The following is a 21194-nucleotide window of genomic DNA, read 5'->3' on the forward strand; positions in this document are numbered from 1 at the left end:
ATGTAAGAAGTCTCTCAACTTGTGAGCGTAACTGTTACTTTTCAGATTTGCTGGAGGCAAAAAAAAAAAATGGAACAAATAGTCTCCCTTTCCTTGCTTCCCCTGAAATACAAGAAAGTAGCTAAAGTTCAGGAATATGTCAAGGCAACAGCTGTAAATGGAGACAGCCCAGTCCTCTTGGCCATCACCCTCATATGGTTGGACCTACATGCTGGCAGCTGATCATCAGCCATCATCCCATGTGACATGACACCTTACATGTCGGTCTCAGACATGTCTGAGTGTGCATTAAACAGGAAGACAAAATAACATCCACATGCTTAAGTTGCCTGGAGCGATGCACGCAGAACATATGTTCTGCAAGTAGAACTACACGATGCCAAAAGTTGTATTTAGATCTGTTTACTTATGGCTACGTTCCTTCTCATCCTGGGAAAGTAAAGGTCACTGGCAGTCCCTTCATGTCCCTGCATTACCCATGGATTTTTCCCCCCTACTCATTCCCTCATCCCTGCAGCTTGCCCTTCCAAGCAAGGTTGTTGGACAAAGAACAGTTGTCCAAAGCTGTGATGGACAAATTAAAATACTTTTTTCTGAGTCAATGTAAATTTTTACTTGATCACTTCAGGCAAACGTGCTGGAGAATTCAGATTCATGGAGGCATTTTTCCTCCTAGAACACACACTTGAAGAGTGTTTATATCAGCTCCATGCATTGAGCCCCAATGATTGTACAGTGAATCCATCAGGCTGCCAGAATTGTTCTCCCTCCCATTCCCTGTGCAGTTTCTGCCTGTGGGGAATGGTCAGCTGAGTTGTACCCTTCAGACCTTTGGTAGAGTCTGTTCTTTCAGGGTGATGCTGGCACTCCTCCCTGCTGTGATAAAAGCAAGGCATGTGGTTTAAGGATCCCAAAGCAATTCTGTTTACAGCAGTGCAGTGGGAACTTCACCTCCTAGGGAACAGCAAAGAAAGAACCAATTATTCCCAGGCCAGCTGCAAAAAGGGTGCTAACTAAAAAAGTCACGGAGTACAGACCTGATGTCTCACTGTGCTTGCTATTAAGGTTATTTACTACTGAGTTTTTTTAGTCACCATAAATCTCAGCAGAAAGGGCTTAGTTAAGATATGATTAGGTTGAGATTATTGCATATGAGGTTCTTGCTAGGGCTTATAAATGTGACAAACCCTGAAATATGGTTTCCACAAAAAAGGAGAGGGAAGGGAGGGAAGTGGTGCTTTTACTGAAATATACCACAATTCCCTAATTACTCCTCTACTCTAGTGACTCTGAGTGGTGGATAAAAACAATTAAAGAAACATTCACTCTTCTGCCCTTTTATGCCTCCAAAACTTATATTCTCTTCAGGGACTCAATTTAACAGCAGCTGCAGAGTAAGACTTGAATGAAATTAGGCTGATTTAAGAGCCTGCGTGGAGCTCTGTAGCAAAGGGACACAGCACTGTACAGTTTTAGAGACTAATTCCCATTGCTTGTGCTTCACTACCAGGAAACATTAATAAGCTAGAACTGACCAAGCATTTCTTAGTGAAATGTCTTTGGACACAGAAGACATCCAACACAAGAGCCTTTGCAGCATGTGCATTCTCTCTTCAAAGTCTGCACTAAGGACCAGGTCCATCTCCTCCAATCCCCTATGAGGTGCACCTGGACCTCTGAAGACAAATGAGATTATTCTTGTATTGCTTATTGTTACTTATTATTGTTGCTTCAGCATGAAAAACAGCAATTGTTACTCCAGTTCATCTGCACAATGCTTAACAATGCTTAAATGTCTTTCAACACAGGATAAATGTTTAATCTACCTGTAAAGACAAACGAAGTGATGGTACTTTCATGTTAGAATCACAGAATGCTTTGGGTTGGTAGGGACCTTAAAGACCATCTGCTTCCACCTGCCATGGGCAGGGACACCTTCCACTATCCCAGGTTGCTCCAAGCCCTGTCCAGCCTGGCCTTGGAAACTTCCAGGGATGGGGCAGCCACACCTTCTCTGGGCAACCTGTGCCAGGGCCTCACCACCCTCACAGGGAAGAATTGTGCTGTTTATTATCAACAGCTACTCTCCTTAAATCCCAGCTTGGCCTAAGCAGCAATAAAGGGCTGTTGGCCTCTCTAATAGCATTCTGTAAGAATATATGTCCGTAAAAGAAATATGGCAAAGCAATAAAATATGTATTAATATGTTTTCTTTCCTCCTAGAGCTGGGATAGAGCCAACCAATAGCCAGCCCCTCCTATACCTTCAACTTAGTGGTCTTTTTTTTATTAACAACACTAAAAGAACATAATAAGCAGGTGTTTAAGATGTGCAAATCTGTCCCCACCAGCTCCTTTTGATCACAGTGACCTCAGTTTGCTACATTGCATTTAACATCCCCACCACCACAACCCCCTGTTGTTTTGAAATATTAACCACTGGCATCCTGGGATTAAAACAGAAAGTTTTCTCCTTTGACTTCTTGCCAAAACCATTAAAATATTCTCTGCACTATCACAGCTTGTGCCACCTCCCAGGGGAGTTGATTTAAAAGTAAATTACATGTAAGTGTCAGATGAAAAGAGCTTCATTATCTAATTCTTCCTACACCAGCATTTCTTTAAATTGCTTACTAGGAATGGGAGACAATTAGTCCTGTGTTTGAAATGAGAAGTAATAAGTATCTGTCACTCCCATTAAGCACCTTTTTTTTTTAATATGCAAATACAAATGCTTTCCAAAGAAGTTAGATGGAACAGCCATGTCTATGCAGGCCCAGGGGCCAAGGGTAGTTTGGCCAACTCTGAGCACACTCAGCCACCTCGAGTTTCAGAGGCCGGGGACTGGACTAAGTGTCTTATAGCCCAGCCTCTGATTGCATCAGCACTGAAATAGTGACAGAAAAATTGGGAGTCCTTCAGCCCTTTGCAGTAGTTACAAGTACACAGATGTTTCCATGGCACCAAGGAGCTTCCACACAGATGTCAAAAACACCAGTGAGGGTCAGTAGGAGACTTCCTCACTGAAACTTGGATTGGCTTTTCCAGGCAGGCATCAGAACATGGGAGCTGAGGCCAAAAATGCATGATTAGCAGAGGTTAACTAAAACCCCATTTGCCCCAGGCTCTGCTGAGAAATTCCTGTTCTGCCCATCACTCAGGTCCCAGTGTAGTCACCTTTTCAGAGGGGCTCTCACTTGACCCTTAATATCAGGTTTAATTTAAGTCCGTAGCAGTATCTAAGATACTCTCACTCTTATCCATCCTCACAGCTGAAATTCTCCTTGTGCTGGGTCAGGACCAAAGAGCAGATTGAACTAATAGAAGCACAGACAGTCCTGCCCAGGTCGTGTGATCCCAAATGTTACTGCAAGAGTTCTTAGCCTGCCCTTTGAATCATATCGCTGTATCCTTTATATCACTTCATTTGCTTCCTCCTCCTCCCCCTGGATCTAAAGTAACTTTGAACTACTGAGAAGATAAAAAGGCTTCCCTGGGATACCAGACAAGTTCAGTGCAGAAGTTAACAGCCTTGTTCTCTTTTGCAGAGGAACCAAGGTGCTCCTCAGCTTCCAGAGCTTGGGCATGGGATCTTCTCTATGGGGCTCAGCACATGTTAATCACTTAGCTGGAGATATTTTTCTCAAGTTTGTAAGCTCTGTCATGGTTAGAGATGACCTTTCCACACTTAGTATTTAAAATGTAATGAAAACAAATCCTTTCAAATCTTTGTACTGTGTGCATGAAATCTCAAGAGATGTTGGATTGGAGGGCTAGTCTGGGCACCTGAGTGACGCCTGGTTCTCACAAGCAGCTCACGTGCACCCGAGCAACAAGGGCACATAGTTGCAGGGGTGTTTTAGACACATTTTACTGGCTTTCTGCTTCCTTTGCCTTTTTCAGCATTCAGGGTTACAAGGTTACTGCTTCCATACAAATCATTCTGCATAAAATACTTTAAACAGGAGGCTGATATTTTATGAGGTGCAGAACAGCCTTTGGTGAACTGATGACACATCTAATTCCATGGTCAGTTATTGAACACACAGACTGTAAAACCAGCAGAGAATCAGCAGTGAGAAATACAGCTCAAAGCACTCGCTTTAAAGGGAACTCACAAAACTGCAGTATCTGCTGGGAGATACTGCTAAGAACCCAGACACACTGGATTTATTTTTGGCTCACCCAAGTATACACAGGAGGCTTTTGCAAGGTGATTAGGGCTCATTAAACAAAACACTTAAGAATGAACTTAAGTGTTTTATCTAATGGGAATAAACTTGTTTGTGCTTACACTGACTTACAGTGGCACAGAATTACACCTGCCTTCCTCCTCAAGAATATTAATATTTAAGGGTGGCAAGACCAAGTTCAGTATCGATGCCACTCACAGACATGGCAAAAGTCAGCACTATAGAAAGGACCTTTGAACAGAGCAGGACAAATAGGGAAAGCAGCAGTTTGCACTTGACAGCTTTACTGCTGCATGGTATTTGTTTCTCATGAATAAAATAAACCCCCTTTCCAGGTCAAAGCTGGCTTAAGCCAGTGGATCTTCACACAAATCTCTGCTCTACACTCACCATCAGTGTCTGTTTGGGAGTTAGATGGAAGTATGGAGACAGAATGAATGTGGTTGTTCTAAACAAAAGCCACTTGTAAGTTCTAAAGCTTCCAAGTACAGTGAGTAAAACCCCTAGTCACCAAAATTGTGCTTAATATGGGCACTGATGTTAAAGTTACTTCAGTTCTAATACAGAAATTTTGATGTCAAGTGAAAAAGTAATATTCAGTAGTCAGTTTGCATTTCCTTTAATGCTACTAGTATAACCTTTAGAAATGCATTTCACTCCCCTTTCATATTGCTGAAGCTCCAAAATTTTGGACTTTATATTTAGCTGGTTTCCTTAAAGCTTATTTCATTTGTCTCTTAACCAATTTCTCTGAAAACAAGGCTTATGCCTCTATGCTGTGATGAAGGCCCTAAAAGCAAAGGGAAGGAGGTTTTTGAGGTATTGAGGTCTTTCAGGCTGCACAAAAAATGGCTGAAGGAAAAGCTGCAGTATTAGCCTCCAAAAAGCAAGCAATAGAAGAGTATTTATCCATGTCAAGGGTCTACCAGCAAGTAAATAGCATCAGCTCTGCCAGCATATAGCAGATGTTATCATACCTGCCCTAATTCTGCCCTCCCTCACTGCAGGCACAAGGGTTGCTTGAACAAACTGCAAGTCATCCACTGGTTTTATGAAGCACATGCAGGTACTGGGATAACATGAACCAGATTTTTTTTATTTGTGATTTGAGGCTAAGATCTGAAAAGATGTCTCTGAGATGAGCATCCATTGTGCCACTCTGTATATTACATAGGTCTCATGGGAAGATGTATTTTGAAGGGGGAGGTCAAACCACATTTTTTTAATACTTTTTTAGAGATAGGACAGGCATCTCCCATATCACTTCCATCTCCCCTCTCCTTCCCCCAAGAAAAACTTCTAATCCCTACTCCCTGCCCCTTAAATTCGTTGCCTGGATAAAGTTAATTTTACTGAATGACAGAAAATACTACTGTTCATATTGCACATTCAGACACAAATCTGACTCCTATGTTTCACAGTTAAAACTGGGTCAATTCTGCACACAAGTGTGTCTATTTTCTAGTTCACACCATTCATCTGTGTGGGAGTGTGTAAAACTTGGATGTCAAGCTCCTACCTTGTGCATGCAAGCATTCAGTATTGGAGAACACTCAGGAGTGACTGTTCTTTTAATAAATGACAGTTTTCATCACAAACCTTAGAAAAATTGGAGGAGGGGAAATTGTGTGGCTTTACATAGACACCCAAGTTAACTGACACTTTGGCTATAAAATAGTTAATTTCTAGTTCAGTAGCTATTTTAGATAACTGCTATAGCCGATTGATGAATGACAGGCATAAGTAAAATCTTTGAAGAAATTGTATTTGGGAAACCACTCAGGGGAAAGAATCCAAACCAAGGCAAAGCTGACTGGATAACCTGGTCTATTATGGGCACATTCACCCAGGGAGCCCCTGTCCTGACATCCCATCACGGACAACCAGCACACCCCATTCCTGTGTGCTACAAATTTCCTACGAAGAGTTTGCTCAGCTGTTATCTCTGGTTTCCACAAAAGCTTGAAAGGAAACTGTCGAAAGCTTGTTCTGTTATCTGTGCTTTACACAGCCTGGTTGCTCAGCCTGCTTACCTATTCCTTCCCTTCGCTCAAAATAGAGCTCAAGTTGATATGAAAATAGAGTCCCTTTTTCAGAGGGGGTGCAGGACTGGGAAGGCATTGGGAAGGAATAAGGAAAGCTGAAATTACAGTGAATTGGCTGTATATTTGTGTTTGAAAGGTTTAGAGACTAATTAATCCCATTGTTGATGCTAATATAGTTCTTTTTCAAGATTGACAACTCAGTGCTCCAAGCAAATTTACCTTTGATCTTTAGCTCAGATTTTTAATCAAAATGCATTTGACTGTCTTCAGCCTACGCATGGACTGGGGCAGGGCAATTGGGCAGGCAAAGTGTCACCAAGGCAAAAGGGAACTAGAGGAACTGTGTCCAGGCTGGCACGTGACTGCCTGTTTAGGTCTGGAATGGTTCAGGAAAGAAAACTTTGTCAAAATTATTGCCCTGACTGCAGAGCCCAGTGGTGGTCTTGGTATCACCCCTGTCCAGCCAGGACTGCTCTAGATTTGTCCCACTGTCTGCCAGCAGAAGAAGCCTGTGCTTATTTTCTAGGGAAAAAAAAGAAAGGCAGAATAAGGCAGAGATGAAATGTGAAGCTTCTTTGCAGAAATAAATCAGCCCACTGGGGTCAAGTTAGAGTGGCTGATGATGGATTATTTATCAAAGTGCAAAGGGGTGACAAGTAAAAAATGTCCATAATGTCAAGGGACTGTCACAAATACACAATTTATACCATAGATCAGGTATCTTGGGGTGATTAATTAGGAGTAATCTACTGCCAGGCTTGCAAATTGTCTGCTGCTTTATGGGCTCAATCACTTACAGCCTCTGCCAAACCTGGGCTCCATATCTGCACTTTGAGATACATTAGAAGACATTATAGCACTGTTGATTTGCCCAGCAGAGTTAGACCTTAAACTGTGATCCAAGCTCAGGGAAAATTGCATTTTGAGCTAAGCTAAATAAGCAGCATGAAGAATATAGCACTTGGGAAATGGATTTACTGGTGGAGAGGAAACAAGACTGCTTTAACAGACTAGATTGAAAGAAGGCTAGATATGAGACAGTGCTTAGATGAGATTTTCACCAGTCTGGTTTTCAGTTGCACCACTACTACAGGTCATGCTTTTATTCTCCCTAGAAGTTTATGCCTAAAGCTGCAAAGGATTTAAAACCCAGATGAAAATTCAGCCAAACTTATGGGAAAAAAAAAAAAAAAAGACAATAACATAAAAGGCAAATCTCTAGCAGCTTTTATCTCAGCTATGATGCCACTTCCTCTGTGCCCTCTACAAAAGCAGTCTCATGCCTGGGATGCAACAAGTTGTTCTGTTGATGCTGGACAGGCTTTGGGAGGGAGGGATTGTGATTATTTCAGGACTGCCTTGCCAACCTTATAGAAACTGGACATGTTCATGGAGATGAAATGCAGAGCATTACATCCTACAGCATACCAGGATTTCCCTGCAACTTCCTGCATTTCTTGGTAGAAACTGTGAACCAAGGAACAGTAATTTTGAAGATCATTAGTTTTGCAGAGCTGAAGGCTGAACTAAATCCTGCACATTTTTAGTGGGAAGGTGGAGGCTTGTCATTGCCTTCAACAGAACAGTTCAAACCCTCAGCCCTTGATGTCTTTGATTTTTCACTGCCTGCCTTGAGCACACTTTGGAAGCACAATGATTAAGTGATACTGCTACGTGGTGCAGACACACAAAGGAAAGGCATATTAGGATTTCAGTCCTATTGATGTGAGCACCTAAATCCTTCGGACAGCTTCAAAAAGGAACTGAAGGCTAAATACCTAGTTACTCAGTACTGGAGTACAGGCTGAAATCACAAGGGGATTCATTCCCATCCTTGTGGTCTTTCTGCTAGACCACACTGCCTCCCAGTTAATTAATTCTATTGATTTGTTTGTTTTTATCGGCCTTTCCACACTCAGCAGTTATTTAGGACTTACACGGGTAATGCATTTTTCAGTTAAATTGAACCTACTTTTTATGTCCTTTCATGCACTTATTTGAAATTTCCCTGCCTGGTATTTTAATGTTTTCAAGTCGAATGTTGATTCATATTATTTAAAATACCTTGCAAGAGGGGGGAAAAGTGTGGAGCTGAGTAACTAATAAAATTGGCTCTTTAAACCTTATTAGTGGCCAGTTGAGGGTAAAGCACTTCCCTCCAGCAAAATAAACAAAATAATCCAGAGCATTAGATCTAGGGTTACCTACTGTGACTGAATTCAATTTGCTTCCATGGGGCCATAACAAAACCACTCTCTGCCTCCCTGCTCCTTTTCTGAGCTGCTCAATTTGGTATCTAACCAATTTAGGTCAATGAACTTATTTTCTGAGTGGTATGTCACAGTGGCTGGTCTGGACACCACGGTACCTTGCCAATATGGACCAAGTCCTGTTGATGGCCAGGCTGGAAGTGAGAAGTGTTGTGCTCAGCAGTAGCATTGGCCTGCAGCTGAATCTTGATGGGCTTGGAGTAAGGAATTCTGTTTCCATTAGCAATAACTTGCTCCTGATGGCAGTTGTTGTGAGAAGTCTCCAGTTATAATTTAGCAGGGGAATATTCAAGGGCCAAGAAATATCACAGGGTAGCTTAGTGTGGGTGATTGGTTTGGAGTTTCTGCTGGTGGGTTTCATTAGCTTAACTATTGCTAACAGGTACATTATAAACCTTGGGGGACAGGGAAACCAAAGGAGAGATGGGAGTTTATCCTCATATTTACACTAATAGCAAAATGAATACATTAAGCATTAAACAATTTATGTTTATTCATGCATATTAGGGTGGATATAAAATGTGTTTAGGTGGCACTGGGCAAAGTTGGAACTTAAATATGGAAATCATTTCTTTGTAAGTTCACCAGAAAATCCCTTTTGCTTTAAACTCAAATCATCCCTTCTCACAGAATACAACTGTTTGTTAGTCAGTCCTTATGCCCCACAGCCTGAACACTGCCCATCTGCTTAGCATAAATCAGCTCCAGCAAGGCCTGTCTACAGACAGCCACTTTAAGTTCTGGATGGGACTAAGCAGTTCTGGAAGTAACTGTGAGCAGCTGCCATTCACAAAGATCTTTAGAGGCAGACCATGCTGTCATTCAGTGATGCTCCTCTGCAAGATAGGAATTAATGACCCTTGTGGGTCCTGTCCAACTCAGAATATTCTGTGAAAATTTACCAGGGCAAGTTTGAAGTCTAACCATTTCAAACCTCCTACTGTCTGCTCAGTAGGAGGGAGGCTTCCAGGGCAACTGACTTGCCCTTGTTTGGTTGATTTATGCATTCTCTGGTTTCCTGGTACTCTATTTTTTCTAAAATCCATTGATCCTGAAACAAGGTGTCAAGCTGCTGTTAACTCCTTCTAGCCTTTGACTCCTGGGTTGTGGTAGCCAGCCTGAAATGGCATCAGGTTTTAGAACAATATCGGGTCAGTTGCTTCAACAACACCTGCTTGAGAGTGGTCATCTCGTCAGTTCAAGAGACCACAGTAGAGCCCATGTACAGACACAAGAGCAGAGCTCCCTGCTGTATCTCATTCGGAGCTAATTCAGAGGAGGAATATTCAAGATGACAAGATGGACAGTGTGTCAGTATCCCAGTCCACAACAGCACATTTCCCTGATATCTGTCTCCAAGGAAGTGGCATTAGAAGCAGCTTGTCCCCAAACTGTACATATCAGCCTGCATAAATAAATCCCATGAATACAAGCTTTGTCAATCTTCTTGACAAAGATCACAGCATTTGGATAAGGAGCCCAGCCAAAAGCACATTTCTATTCCTTTCTTCATCATTAAGCTTGATAGCTGAGTGATAGGCAGCTATTCAATCAGATTAGGCTTGCAATAAAAAGAAAAGACAGCAGTTACAAACTTTCCTCCCTCCATTTCTGTATGTAAACATTTTTTGGTTCAGTTTACAGTAAGTGAACAGCAGTGCTGCACAGAAGCTCAATCTCCAATGGAGAAACATCACCAGCCCACTTACAACAAAATCTATTATCTCATGTTGTTCGGGCACAGCAAAGATTCTTGCCAGGAGGACCTGTGAACAAAGAGCAGCTATCCATGATAGTTTATCAGGTGGGACATCTTTTAAACCTCAGTGAGTTTCCAGCTGTTTTCATGGCTGCATCGCCCTGGGTCTCATGCAGGATACAGGACTGGATGTAACTGCTCTCAATCTGTCCAGGACTCAAACTAAGCTTGACATTTTGATGAGCTTCCTAAGCAGTAGAAAACTGGCAAGTCTTAGAAAAACATTTACTGGCCAGGGATAAGAAATCAATTCAAACCTCAGATAACTACCTCAAATCAATGGGTCTGAGTCGCTGACACACCAAATATTTATTTATAAACGCAGGATAAGTAGGATCAAGGGCACCTTGCTGCCAACTTATTAACAGCAGCAACTGAGAGGCAGTATAGATACACATAGTGTAGGGACTCATTTGTCTAATTTTAGACATCTACAAAGTTGACTGGGGAGGGAAGACACATCTGGCCTGTTTTGGAAGTCAGCGTTTGATTAAGCTGAACGGTGCCACAGGAGACCCTTCGCCAGTGATAGCTATAAGGAAGCCCAATATTAGATCTAATGAGCTGTCACACCAGATGAATCCACTTTTGCAAATTGAAAGCTCCTTCCAAAAGGATCTTCCAGCACGTGCATAGCTTAGTATTTTTAGTCTGATCTATGATGTGCACCAAAAGGTGCACTCCTGTTAGTGCTTCTTTATGAAAACAGACATTTTTCTAAGGGGAAGGCAATTCCCTTCCAGTACAGTCAGTTATAAGTCACCTCCCCACCTACTTCAGGGAAGTTTAAATGACTACTTTATCTCTCATTTGAAAAGTCTCTGCTTCAGCCAGACCAGCCAATGCAATACAGCTGTGCAGTGACAACCACAGAACTGGATGAAAGTGGACCTCAAACAGCTCCACTGCAAATTCCCTAAGTGGTGCACATTCCCTGGTGGTGCACATGTCAGCAATCATCTTGCCGTATATTTTAAAGAAGGGTCAAATGCATTAAGGACCTCAACTAGAGTCCCAACCACAAGGAATTCACCTGCCTAGTACAGGACAAATTTATCCCATTGTCATCTCTTCCAAATATGCTACCTTTAAATTGTACTGGAGCACCAGTCAGTGCAAGCAGAACTCCCAGGAATCATGTTACTCTTGTGAAGAGCTTTCTCATCTGAAGCCTCAGTGGGCATAATTAGTAAATCAAGTTGCTTGCTCTGCAGATCTAAACCTTGTTTTTTTCCCCTCAAACTTTAACATGGCTTTCACTGCAGTATTTTCAGTGTTAGTGGAATTCTCCTGTGCTGAATGCACTGCTACCAAGAGAAGATACAGAAAAAGGTGGGACACTTCACCCCATGGAGGAATTCACAGACCAAGAGCAGATGATGGGCACTCACAAAGCAAAATCTTTCAGCTACTGATTAACTCAAAATACAAAAAGTTAAAGCTGCCCATTTTGTCAAAGTTTCTCTAAAACAGAGGATCTGTCTTCTCTCTGCACCTGAGACATCCAAGGTGTAAGTGGAGATACAAGGCCTGTGAGAAGTAGAATCACAGAATCATAGAATGGTTGGGGTTGAAAGCAACCTGAAAGATCACCCAGTTCCAATTGCCCCTGCGGCAGGCAGGGGCATCTTCCACTACATCAGGTTGCTCCAAGCCCTGTCCAACCTGACCTTGAACACTTCCAGGGATGGGACAGCCACACCTTCTCTGGGCAACCTATGCCAGGGCCTCTCCACCCCCACAGGGGAGAATTTCATTCTGATATCCAGTCTAACCCTACTCTCTGTCAGTTTGAAGCCATTCTCCCTTGTCCTGTACACTCCAGGCCCTTGTAAATAGTCTCTCCATTTTTCTTGTAGGCTCCCTTTGGGTACTGGATGGCCACAATTAGGTTGCCCCAAAGCATTTCCTTTTCCAGGTTGAATAATCCAAATTCTCTAAGCCTTCCCTCATAGCAGAGGTTCTCTACCCCTCTAATCAACTTGGTGGCCTCCTCTGGACTTGCTCCAACAGGATATAAGTATCTAGTAAAGGGCAGATTAAATCTTCAGTGGCATTTGCATGATGGCTCCAAAATGCCATGATACATTGCACATAATATATTCCAAATGGGTACAGTTGTGCCTGTGCCTGAGAGAAAAAAGCAGAGAAGAGGAAGAGCCAGTGGTGAATCTGGCATACCTCTGCCTTGCTCTAGCCTTGCAACATCTTGTTTGCAATGTGGCAGATGATGCAATATATCAGACATGCTGGTTTCTTGGTACATTCCAGCCTACATCCAGCAGCACTGAGGTAGCTGCAAGCAGTCACTGCCACTTAATGTCACAATATAAGTCAAATCATCACTCCCTTACTTAGCTCACCAGTAAAACTGAGCATCTCCAGTCAATTTAATTTACTTGAAACTCCCAAGATGAGCGGTCTGCCCACTGTTCATTATGGGTACACATAAAAGTCACTAGCCCCAAAATTGCTGTGTCTAAGTCTGACCCAGTTTACTTCTGCAGAGTCCTTTCAAATGGGTCCTACAATGACTTAGGAAAAGTAGAATAGCTTGTTTTAATAACCAAGCTAATAAACTAATAACCAAGAGGCCCACCCATTTCAGTGCTGTCACCCGGTTGCTGTGTTTTAACACATCCAGCTGCTCACATATATTGAGTTACATGACACCAGCAAGCCTTTGGAAATGCACAAATGTCATCTTCACAGTAAAAACCTGGGCTAGAACTAGGCCCACCCAAAGATATTTGGGTGTAATAAGAGTTCAAAAAAAGACTAAAAAGGCCTGTTTCCATCACACTTTCCATGGGAGTCGCTCAGGGGACAGCTGGGCTGCTGCAGCACCAGTTCAAAAGACCATATTTTATCTTACAAGAGTTTGAACAGCCATTGTTTCTTAACAGGAGTGTACCTCAGATAAACTGCAAAGGATCAACACAACTATCTCTAAATGATAACACCCTGCATGGCCTGGAGTACATTATGCTTTCTTTGCCCTGAGGAGCAGAGGGAAGAGTATGTGCACAGTGACCAATGCTGCTCCTAATCAGGAGACTGCAAATGCAGCACATCACCTGTGCACAAGTCTGCTGCCTAAACAGGTCCCATTTCTTACTACTCTCTGTTCAATATCTAGTTGCACTTTGCCTGAAAAGAGCAGTTTGGTGTCCTTTTAGCATCCTGAGACAATAGTTTGAGCAATTCAGCTCACGCACCAGTCCTGGAAGGCACCACACAACCCAAATAGCACAAACATTGCGTTGGGATGTTGACTGCTTGGGAAATCAGATGCAAAAGTCCCTTCTGCCTTTATTGGATTAGATCTTCAGAAAAGGATCCCAGTACCTCTCACCAGAGCTTAATTGGGAATTGGGCCAGAGAAGCTTCCTTTCCAAGCAGTACTTTGAAGAGTGTTTCTACTTTCTTCTTTGGCAGCTTTTACCCAAGCCCTGCACTTAAAGCTTCTCTGCACATCTCCATGCTCCTGTAATGTTGTTCAAGTTGTTGCTTATTAATATTCCTTAATAAAATTTAGTAGAATAAAATCTTTCCTAATTAGTAGTGTTGGAGTGCCTTTTCCATTATTCATTAGAACGAAGAAATGGGTTAGTCCTTTGCAGCATCTTCCAGAGAGCAGAGTTATTGAGGTTATTCTGATACAGTTCAAGTATCTCCAGCTGCAGCTGTAAATTTCCACTCAGATTTTCTGTCATTCCTCTTCCTCAGAGATCATGTGCTCTGGCTGCTAATCTTCCCTGCACATTCCTGCTGTGTGCTGCCCACTGAGTGCACAGGCACAGCACATGCTTCCAGGTGCACATACACAAAGCAAAGCACAAGTCTTTCCATGCAACATACCAAAGCTCATTTAAATACTTGTATTTTCATACCAGTACATAGCCTGTCATGTACTTGCATTTTCCTTTTGGAAGCAATTTGAAGGGCAACAAGGTAAACAGCAATTTGTGCATGTAGGAATTAACATCCTGCACTCAGCATTTAACACACCTAAAGACAGTGCTCTACTGCTTTGGAATTACGTTCTTAGGTAACAGGTGTTTTGTCATGGGACAAGGCATTAGAAAAGAATTAAGGATGGTAACAAGAAGCATCAGGCTTCAACAGGCAAAAATAAAGTCTTTAGGTTAATTCCCTGAATTCCCATTCCTTAATTCCTAATTAGGCAATTACCTAATTCCCATTCCATCCATAGCTGAAGAGAACAGAACTATCATTCTGCTTTGCAATAAACATACTAACTGATCCAAGAAGTGTTCAATGTTCTTCACATGCAGAGAATATGATGGTGGGGAAAGATATTTCCTCTTTCAGCTCATGTATTGGATATTTAGACAAACAGGTGAAGAGAGATAAGAGAAAAGATGAGGAGGAGACTAAGAATTTAGGAAAATACCTCTTCTAGCAAGTGAATAAATTGTTTTTTGATATATTGAGTCTTCTGGTTTCAGTCTATTGGTGAAGGTAATCCACAGGAATAAGAAATACCAAGAGTAGTCATGGACATTGTGATGCTCTCTGTCTATTAAGTCCAATGTGATTAAAGGAAAGCTTTTGACTCATAAAAAGCAGCACTGAGAGGGAAGGAACATTTAAAAGGATTGTATTTTTTTTTTCTTTGCCTCAGATCATGAGAATGTTCTGCCATTTTCTATTTCATCCATTGCATCACAGTACAAACCTGCCAAGAGCTAGGAACTGATAACACTGAAGCAATATTTACTTGAAGGATCTCAGGAGCCTTTAAGTGAAAAATTCATCCCTTTTTTTAACCAAAGAAGCTGCCTCTGGGAAGGCACTGGACATGAGCAAATCCCTGGGAGATGTAATGACAAGGGAGAGTTTCCTCCTGAGGCCCTAAAGCACAGGAAGTTAAGGATATGCTCTGGTATTCTCTACTACAGCAGCCTCCCAGTGCCTTCTTTTCACTGGGGGAGGCAGGTTTCCAGTTTGGTGGTCAGCCCATGGGCTCCTTGGGTCTTGTCTAAAACCCAGTGGGGTCAGCTGAACTGATCAGATATTCAGTGGTTTTCCCCTCACTGAATAGTAATGGTTTTATATATCCAAATTGCACTTGTTTCTGATGGCTCCTTTCCCTAAGAGTGGGGATACTTGGTGGCTTGATGTTAAGCAGCTCAGTACAGCCATTGCACCTACAAGGAGCTTGGGCACTTGACACTCTGCTTTTGTACCCAGTGCAGATGCCAAAAATAGCCCAGAGCCAACTGCTTGAAGTCCTTCAGCATTTCCCTGGAGCAAAGGGCCCAGGCAGCCACCAGCATCCTGTGCTTGTCATGTAATTATCAAAGAAATTCTCCCCTTAGGCTTCCTCATTTTTCACAAACATGTAGTTTTCCATGTTATCATGGAAGTAAGGCAGTTTCTTGACCTTGCCTTAACACCTGGGAGATTTAGAGAGCTACAAATACAGTCAAAGAGCTTCCTTTGCAGTCCTCAGTCACTCCTTGGTTGAACAAAACTCACTGAAATCCATGTGTTTTGACTGAGAAAGAACAAAGGAACACAGAATACATTTAAAAGAAATTAAAATTGTTTTTCTGCCCCAGGCTAAAAAAAAAAAAAAAATCCCTCTTCCTTTGGGCTTTGAGTTTGATTTGTATTTCAATAAAAATAAATCAAAGTGGACAGATTAGTGTGTTTTGAAATGCAAATGCTTTGAAAACATTAAAGGACAAATAACAAGGTGGCATGTTCTCAGTATATTTTTGGTTATTATTTTTATTTACCCTTTGTTCTTAAATGATCATGTGGCTGATGGAAAATTTTGCTCTATGCAATAAACCAGTTGTAAGAAACAGTGAGTTTCTTCTGCAATATTTCCTTATGACTGAACAATGCAAAGCAGCTCTATAATTTAAATATTGATCCCAAGGCACATCCTAAAACCTCAGAAAGCTACTGGGTTGTTTTGGCTCAACCTGAATACAAGTAAATAGGAGCAAACAGTTTTTCAAGTGATACTCAGACACTGGGTTTTGAGAGCTTGTTTCTGATCTCACTTAAACAAGTAAAAGACAAGACAAGCAGCTGAGTCAGTGCTGGAGTTACCTCAATACTAAAAGGGAAGGACTTGAATCAGACCCAGACATGGTTTCAAGAGGTTTGAGTGCCCATCTATAATTAATAGGGCAGCATTGTTTCTCCAAGTTAATGGACAATTAATAGACAGTACACAAGGTACTTGCAGAGACTGATTAGAACACACTGCCCTAAGCTCAGCAGAAGACAGGAGATTAGATATGACCTTCATGAACTTCCTCACAAAGCAGTTTTACACAGATAAACACTTAATAGTTTAGTTTCATTTGTCTGAGGAATCTTCAGCCCTGAATACTCCTCAGTGCTGCCACCAGAACCCAACTGCCACCTGAATAGAGGTGTCCCCAAGTAGGGCAGGCATCCTGTGTGAGAAGTGTCAGCTCTACCCCAACACCAGCCTTCCACCCACAGTAGGTCTCTATCCTCTGCTGCAAAGGTCTCAACACACACATGAAGCAAATCCCCAACATCATCTACTCGAGCACAACCAAGCCAAATAGGATGGACTTTTTATTTTAACACAGGAAACTGAGCAAACAAAACTTTTAAGCTATTTACTTTTATTTCTTCAAACAGCTTTTTTTAAAGACTGGAGGAGCACTTTCTCTTTGCAATGGATCAGAAGATCTTATGAAAGCCAAGCAAAGGAAAGGAAGAGAGCCAAAAAGGCTTTCAAGTGCTGAGAAACAAAGATCTTCCTAAATTCCTTGGACCACTCTGTGTTCCTCCCAAGATAATTTCACATTAGTATTAGAGGCACAGCTTCTGATTCGTCCAAACCTCAGAGCCTGGCTTTGGGATCCAAACTCACAGAGAAGACAGATATTTCACAAGTTGCAGACCTGGATTAAGTGTTAAATTCAGCTTGAGGTTGTCTAGCAATAGAGATTTGTCTGGTATCATCTGCACATACTCCAAAGAAGATGACAAATTTAAGTGAGCTGTTCTAAGAGACTTCATTTAATTTCACAGAATATTTTAAACCCTTCACATTCAACAGATGAAAATAAAGTTCTGAATTCAAGTCTAAGAAGGAAGGAGAAACAACACAAAAGTGACTTCGTGGTCCCCAGTTTCCCAAACTTAGGATATTCTCTCCTAGGAAGTGGTATAAATTCCAAGTGAACATATCTTGTAAAGAATGTATTACTGCATTGAACTAATTAGGTATTTTAAATCTCCTTATGAAAAGTGTTTAATGTAGATAAAACACCACTGCTTCTTTTACCACTGTTTATTGTTTCCAGGGAAGCACAGAGAAATATGTGCTTCAATGGGAGATATAGAGAAGGAAATTTGCCCACTCTGTGCCATCCACACACCCACCGATCTAATTTGTTTGTAAAGATAAAGACAGGCACTAGGTTTCCATAGTAAAGTTGCCATCACTGCAGCCTCCTTTTACAAAGCAGAAAGGGCAGTGGGAGTCATTTTCCATAGTCCACTCTGCCCCCCAGGAATTGCCTTCTCTGAGATCAAGCGACTCACTCCTACGCTACGAGGACCTTAAGTGCTTTGTACCACCTTCAGACCTGTGGACGACTTCAGTGTGATGGGGACAAGTCATTTAAGCAGTTCTTACAGGATCTTTTAACATCCTATTTGCATCCTCAGAATATATAGTATCAGCACATCTGAAGCTCACTATGCAGCACCCATTTTTCTAATTAAATGAAATTTAGATAGAGACTGTGAGTGCATTAAATGTGTCATTGCAGGTATACAGCATTTCTCAGCTATTTTAAGTGACTTGGGAGGGCCAAAAAGCTGCACTTTTCATATCACGGCTCCAGGGAACACTGCATGCAGCTGGGGAGCACTGTGCACTGCAAGGCAGCTTCCTTTAGTGCCAAGACCCTTGCTTCAAGTAATCATAGCCATTACAGCCAGCAGACTGACACTGAAATAAAGATGTTGTTCAAAAGCTGAAAACCATGAATTTCAGATCTATAAATGCTCTACCCACTAAGGACAAGGCACATCCTGGAGTGGTATTGAACACCATGTTTGTTAAAATTCACAAGTATGCTGTTTACTAGGAGGCACTGTCACCCTGCATTCAGACACAGAATTTAGAAATGCAGTTATGAAAATGAAATGGAATTTAAAGGTTTTGCTCTGTACAACAGCATATTGAGAAACCAACTCCTGCCAATACTCCCATCTCCTACACCACTGAGCTCTGCACCAGGCCAGGCCCTGTAGCTTCACTTGAAAGATGCACCAAAGAATCATTTTTGACACATTTTAAAAGTTGTTTTTGGTACACTGTGCACTTGATTCTCTTTCTTTTGTATGTCTAAGTGGTACTAGGCTGGGCACAATCCATCTACCAAGAGCAACATGCTGACACTGAACTGCAGCTCTCAAGAATTAAATGTGTTCACCATGTCAGCTTCCACTGGAGAATGAGCTGGAAATAGAGGAGCCTCTATCCTCTCTCACTGGATCATCACAGGGAATGTCACACTAAAGTACAATTGTGTTTTATAATCTCTTTTCACAGATGTAAATAATACACCAGCATGAAATTGCCCAGTAGACTAATATACCAACAAGGCTGACATAAATGTTTCATAGCATTAATGTGTAATCCATTATCTTTTAACATAACACAGCACCACAAACAGCAGCAGTTCTTACAGCACATGAGATACTTTCTGAACACTAAAACTTTTGGGAGGCAGCCCCAGTGGCTTTTTTCTTTCCAAATGTATTCTCTCTTTATGAATTCAGTAGAGAGTATCACTTGCCCAGTTTCAGCAAAACTGCAGCCAGATGTCAGCTTTGATCTCATCACCACATAACGAGGAGAGATAAAGGACAAATAGGTTACACTGCACTTCAGCAAGAGGGAGAATTAACTTCACTGTTCCTTGCAGCACCATCTGGGTTTGGCAAAGTTAATTCTCATCCATGTCAAGAGTTCATTCAAGGAAATAATTTTGTTTTCCAAATGCTATTCCTTCCTGTTTCTTCTGGATCTGTAATGCCTGATCCCTTGACCTACTCCTTCTGTCCTCATTATTCATACTTTAAGCATCTTAAAACAAAAAATACTGTATACAACTGCTAGAATTAGTGCTAGGCACTGAAAGCATATTTTTAATATATAAAGTAACATGCTGGGATGTATTTCTCATCAAAATTGGAATGAAAGGAGAAAACCACAATTCCCCAACCAGAGCTACAGGCCAGGAAAACCAGAATCCTGTATTTCAGATCTGTTTTTTGATGGATGCCAGACACCTGGCAGACCTCAGCCTCCCTCCCCACTGAGGGGAGCCAGCCACAAGCTGCCTCCTAACCCTCCAAAGATAGAAATTGTCCAGCAGCACTTGACAATCAAGCACCACAGGAACAGAAGGCACAACTACTTCACCAGACACAGCACAAATTCTAAAGAAACCAGATCAGAACCACTTCTCAGTTTTCTCCTCCAAGAGGCCAGTGATTCACCAATTTCATCCTTAGACACATTGCAGAGTCCCCAAAAGCCAAAAGGTTTCACCCACCCATGATCTCCTCACCCCAGTGCCCCCAAACTTCTCTCTTGATGTTTCCCTCCACACTGCTGAGCAGTCCTCATGGTGCAGCAACCCCACAACATCCCCTGCAGCTTCACCAACTTCTTTGGCCCACCTTGCTTGCTTATATAGGGTGGATCTGCAGGGCAGGTGGTTCCCTTAAAGGGCCTGTTGCACAGAAAAAGCCCTCCCTTTGTGTCAGCAGAGACATGGGTTCTTGCATCTGACCCTTTCCAAAACGTTTTGCTACCAGCAGAAAAAAGTTAAGAAAATTGTATGGAAGTTGGTTGCGATTTCCATTAATATTATTAATAATATTATTGTTAAATGCTGTGTTTTAAAAATATTATTCTATGTAATAGCAAGATCTTATTTCTAGATGACTAACCAATTCTTACAGGTTGCGATTTTTTATTTTCACTTTCATATCTCTAATTTTTTGTTTCAAAATGTACAACATTGATAATTAGATGGTATGTCCTATCACGTCAAATAAATGTTTTATGCTCTTCTCATACTAAGTACATAGTAGGCATGACAGATTATAATTTTCTATCAGATTTATTGTAAAAATCTTTAAGAACAGCTGCTAATTAGCAGAGATCTGAGCCACCTTATTTTTTAGATCAAAGTGTCCCCTGTTTGAGTTTGTAATGAAATAGCCCAACACTTTGAAGAAGAAAAGAAGTATATTAATTAGAGGAAAAAAAAACAGTCCTCAGTGTCTGTGGATTAGCCTGCAATCTTTTCTTTTTGTACAATTCTATGGTCTTTTAATTTCACTGGAAATGCTGACATATCCAAATTTCCAGGCAAATAGATTTCAAAGTTTCAAGTTGCTCTCGTAACTTGCTGTAACTTACTCCACTTGTGGCTGCTCCATCCTTATTGGTTCCAGACGTCAAAGCACTCCATCCACAAATCCAAGTGACAACCATGTTTCCTGTGCTGTCATTCCTGCCAAGTACCCAACAGGTTTAGTGAACACTCTTCATGTCAGTGAATGAGGACTTATGACAGTGCCAGGGACATTCTCTGCCATGTTACATCTCATCACAGCAGTTGAAATAAATGGAGAGGAGATGGGAATAAGGCAAATCTGAAGTTACTTCCCCTGAATGGATCTGGAGCGCTTGGCAGGGCATGGAGATCATATTTGTGGTTTCTGGAAAACTGTGGGAGTCCTACTGAGAGAACCTGACCCGATGCATTTAAGGTAGTTGGAGACATATGTTTCATCTCTCCTGCTGTGAGCTTGATGGCTTGGTGTGGCTTTGCATCTTTTCTCTCTTTTACTTGCTGTCACAAGGAATATCTGCA

This window comes from Corapipo altera, unplaced genomic scaffold (assembly GCF_003945725.1).
Source record: "Corapipo altera isolate COAL_440 unplaced genomic scaffold, ASM394572v1 75, whole genome shotgun sequence".
Classification (NCBI taxonomy): domain Eukaryota; kingdom Metazoa; phylum Chordata; class Aves; order Passeriformes; family Pipridae; genus Corapipo; species Corapipo altera.